The sequence below is a fragment of the Solanum pennellii genome, chromosome 1, assembly GCF_001406875.1.
Source record: "Solanum pennellii chromosome 1, SPENNV200".
Taxonomy (NCBI): domain Eukaryota; kingdom Viridiplantae; phylum Streptophyta; class Magnoliopsida; order Solanales; family Solanaceae; genus Solanum; species Solanum pennellii.
This window is the reverse complement of record NC_028637.1, coordinates 87,956,151-87,961,311: the sequence shown is the minus strand read 5'-3', so window position 1 is coordinate 87,961,311 and position 5,161 is coordinate 87,956,151.

The following is a 5,161-nucleotide window of genomic DNA, read 5'->3' as shown; positions in this document are numbered from 1 at the left end:
ATATCTCGCAAAATAGACCACCTTGCTTTCCAAACACCAAATGTACGCTCTACTATATTTCTACATGAAGAATGCATATAATTAAATTTTTCAATGTGTCCTCTTGGCTCACGCAATTGACTTGTTGCACCACGACGAAAGTCGGGAAGATGATATCTCACATTGTCTCCTTTGTATGGAGCCATATATCCCTTCATATGTGCATATCCTACATCCACTAAATAATATTTGTTTCCTAAAGGATGTGGAAAGTTAAGTTCTTTTCTACGAAGAGCCTCACCAAATATACGACTATCATGAGCCGCTCTTTCCCACCCAGCCCATGCAAATGTAAAACACATATTAAAATCCACAACGGCAAGAATATTTTGAGTCGGATAACCTTTACGTCCAATATAAGGTATTTGTTGATCTTGTGGCAATCTAGCTTTGACATGTGTGCCATCAAGTGCTCCAATACAATCCTAAAAATATTGGCATGTGAACTAAATAAATATAACAAGTAATACTAAAAAAATATAGGAGTTAATATTTTAAAAGATCACTCAACTTTCACAATTTATTTAACAAAGTCATTGAACTTTATTTTTAAAAATATAGAATTTCTTGAAGACACATATTTTTATTGATAAATTTATTTGAATTATTTTCTAAGTAAGTTTCTTTCAATTACATTACTTGTTATATCTAATTATTACACTATTCGTCTCTCTTGATTACAAATAAGTGTAAATTTAATTATAACATAAAATAGATAGATGTCACTAAAATATTAACAATATATTAATACTTCGATTAACATTATTACTTCTTCCACCTCTCTTGATTACAAAATTAGTAATATGTAAATATGTAGTAAACAATAGATATATGTTAACAAACGAAATAATATCTAATGTAAAATAAATAAAAGTTAAATCTATCGCTTAAGCTCACTCACGTGAAATTTAGAAGTAATACTTACTATTATATAGAAATATCAAGTTTGTCAGTTTTCCAACACAAAAGAAAACTACTCCACAATAGAAATGGTATCACTAACGATAATATTCTTCTCCATAAAATAAGAAAATAAAAGGAATATTCAAGAAGAATAATTTCACTATTTAATTAAAAGAAGGAACTAGGATAATTTCAACATCAATAACTAAAAAATAGTACAAGAAGAACTTAAAAATATATATATGAACTGTTTAGTTTCTGCTATATTCTACTACTTTAACAATTTATTCCTTATGTTATTTATAATCATTCTCTAAAGATGGAAATCACTTTTTTCTCTTAATTTATCTACTTGCAAGTTAAAATTTTTGACAAAATTATAATGGTTCTAACTCAGGGCAAACTATCTCTAGATGGCAAAATGAAAAGTCGAATTGATCTGCAAGTCCAAATCACTCCAATATTTAATAAAGTTTTCTTTTTAGCTTGTCTTTTACTTTGTTTTTCTCTTTGGTGGCTATCATGCTACTACATTTTTCAAATTTTATTTTTAATATTTGCTATATATTTTTTATTTTTTTTCTTATTTATAGCTTATGAGTTCCATACAAAGAAAAATGTGTCCAACTCTTTTTCATATTTTCACAATTTATTGTTTCTCTCCTTCATAATTCTTTAATATCTCCATTTGTGTTGAATATTTTTGTAAATCAGCACTTGTGTTATTTTGTTACAAATCTACTTAGTTGATATTTTCTTATTGTAATGCAACATTTTCTATAACGTAAGATTAAAAATATTAGTATTAAAATTAAATGAATTTAGTATCTATATAATATTTTTCTCTTATCAGTGTATGTGTGAGAAAATGATATAGTTTTACCATCATGAATTATTGAGAGAATGTATGAATGTTCAGATTGCTTATTTTTCACTATTTTTTAAATCTTTACACATGGTATCAGAGCCAAATTTAAGAACTAGTGATTTTCCATTAATATTAACGTTTCTTTTAATTTTGTGAATCCTAATTATATAAATTAGGGATTAAAATTATCTATTAATTAGTAGTTTACTATGATTTGATGCCTACATTATTTTGATATGATTCAGTGTTTTAAAAAAGGGAAAAGACATAAATTTTTTCTTAAACTTGTACCGAAAAGTCAATCTCACACTTAAATTATTATACTGACATATTACACACCTATACTAATCAAAAGTGAATTTACTACCACCCTTAAACGTGTAACACCACTCTCACGTTTTGTGATGAATTATACTCGCTGCCACGTCAACGCTCAGTGTCATGTCATAAATTATATTTTATTTATTTATTAATTAAATTTCCTTTTATTAACTATATTTTACTCTAATTATTTCCAAATTGATTATTTTAATTCTTTAATAATTATATCTTCTTCATCACTAAATCTCACCCATTTTCAATTCTCATTTCATTGGAAAATCATATACATACTCACCTTCACTATTGATTATGTTATTCGCCATTACTACGCCTTCAATTCTTATTCTTCTTTGTCACCCAATACCAAATATCACCACCACCTTTATCAATATCGATTTTTTCTTCTTCACCACCTTCAATTACCTATTTTAATTTTTGTCACCCTCCACCCATCACCATCGAACCCAAAAATTTATTAACAACCAGAATTTCTTTAACAAAGTAAAAAAAATAGAAACAATCAATCGAAACTTTTCTAGATAAAATACAATTATTCTCTAACAAATCTATGAAAGTAACTTAATTGCAAATAAAAAGAAATTGTGCTTTTAGATTGTGATAAAAAAATAAAGAAGTGTAATAAAATAAAGAATGAAGAAGAAAGAAGACAATACGTGGGTGTGAAGAAGAAGAGGTGTGAGTGTAGGGGTAGAAAAGAGGATTGTAACTTTCTTTTAATTTTTTTTCAAACTAACGCACCTATTTTTAATTTTTGTTTTATTTTTTTGCCACGTCAGTTTTAGGGGGTTAGAAAATTCACTTTTGAATAATATAGGTGTGTAACAGGTCGCTATGATAGTCTAAGCGTGTAACTGACTTTTCGAGACAAGCTTAAGGAGGAATTTATGTCTTTTCCCTTTAAAGAAACTATATGTTTACTTGAATAATTTTATATGGTCATAAAGTTTGACAATGAAATGTGTAGTTTTAATAGAAATAATTACTCATTTTTATGATATATTTTGTTTTTGAAATTATATATGTGTGATTTGTTAATTTCCAAAGAATCAAATTTTTATGAAGAATTAGTTCTAAAATAATGATTAAACTTATATTCAATTACTCAATAATTTTGATGTTTATAACCGGTATAACTCTTATTGGTAAATTGAAGTTTTGGTTATAAGATATTTATGGATAACTCAAAGGTTGATTATTTATTTTTAGAATCATTTAACATTAATACGATAATTTAGATGAGTCGTTAGTTTTGTTTATCTATTTAAAGATAATAAATATTACTAATTGACACATTAAAAATATTGAAATACGTTGAACTCACATTTAAGCATCATTATGTCTAAATTTTTATTTTGATGATTCGCCCTAAGGAGGACATCAATATACATTTAAGAAGGACATCAATCAAATAGTATGTGACAAATTCAAACTCATAATAATAACAAATGAGTATGTTCTATTTGCAGCATTGTTCTTCGTTCGTACTCTGCCTTTGTTACGACCTATAACGGTCTTAACTTCTTATACTGGTGTGAATAGATTAAGTTTCATTTTGGAGTTCTATATCTTGATGTTGCACTTTACACTAAGAAGTCAATTGCTATTATTGAAACTAGCAGTGTTGAATAAATGTTATATCAAACGAATTGGGATCGACTAATAGATTAGGCCTAATGTTCATGCGAATGAGTATTACATGCAACATTAAGACCTCATTTGTTTCCATTAAGATTAAGAGGTCTGAATCTAAATACACATATGAATATTAAGATTTGCAGTAAGATTGGGTGTTTTGATCTGAATACATATCTGAATATTAAGATGTGGTCTCCAAATCTGAACACTAAATATAATGCTGTTTGTTTTCAATATCTGAATGTGAAAGTGAAATTGAACATTGTATTAATAAAATATTATAAAATTTTCATTTCAACAAAATATATCACTTTAGATGTAAAAAGAAGTTTTAAAAGTTTTAATAATCATGATTTGGAGTACTATTTTTTCATTCAGAAATCTTGATAAACAACAATACACCAAAAATATTATTGCAGCCAGTGTTCTTGACACACATCAATACAAGAAAATTATTAATATAAAAAAAAAATTACTTGAAAAGATTTATGAAAGCTTACCAATTGGAAAAAGATGGTGTTTGATTGAGAAAAGTGAGAAAGAAAGCTTTTAGCTATGAGATAAAAGGCATTCCCAAAGAAGAGAAGTTATGATTTATTGTTTGATAACTTATTAAATGAGTCTGAGTGTTGTTAAGAGTCTCCTATAATCTGATTCATTCAAACCTCTTCAAACCCTTTAAGAGGTTTTTAAAAACATGAACTTAATGGGCTAAATCTGAATGATTTAGATTCAGACCTAAAAACTAAATACACTTAATGGGATGAATCTGAATGATAAGATTCAGACCTCCATTAAGTGCAAACAAATGAGGCCTAATACTACAACACCATGAAAGATAAAATCTACTTTTCCATGGAAGGAGTTTAAGTTTTGGAAGATGATGCTTAAAAATGGGAAAAAGGACGAAAAAAAATAAAAATGGATTATATAAGTTTTTCACGCGCTGTAGTGTATCTCACTCAGTATGTCATGTTAGCAAAAGGTGTTAAATTGACACAACTAGGCATGACATGAAGTGTCTAGAATAAACAAAGCTTAGTTAAGATGTCTAAGTGAAAATTTGTGCGAACTTTAGGTGGCCACCGATGAATTAAGCCAAAAAATAACATATATTTAAACCAGTGTTGACATGGACTTTTTTTATAACAAATTAGAAGGGTTGAAAGTGCAATTCTTTTCAACAAAATCACAAGAGCAAAGACACAAAATACAATTATGGGAAAAATAAAGGGGCTAAAATCGCAAACGCCAAGACACGGCGCATAGCAGCTCGTTGCCTAGTTCAGTTATCCACAAAGCAGAGACGCAGCTTGTTTTTCCCTCTTCTGTAGTCAAAGCAGCAGAAGAAGAAAGCTTCAAACTTTCAAATGA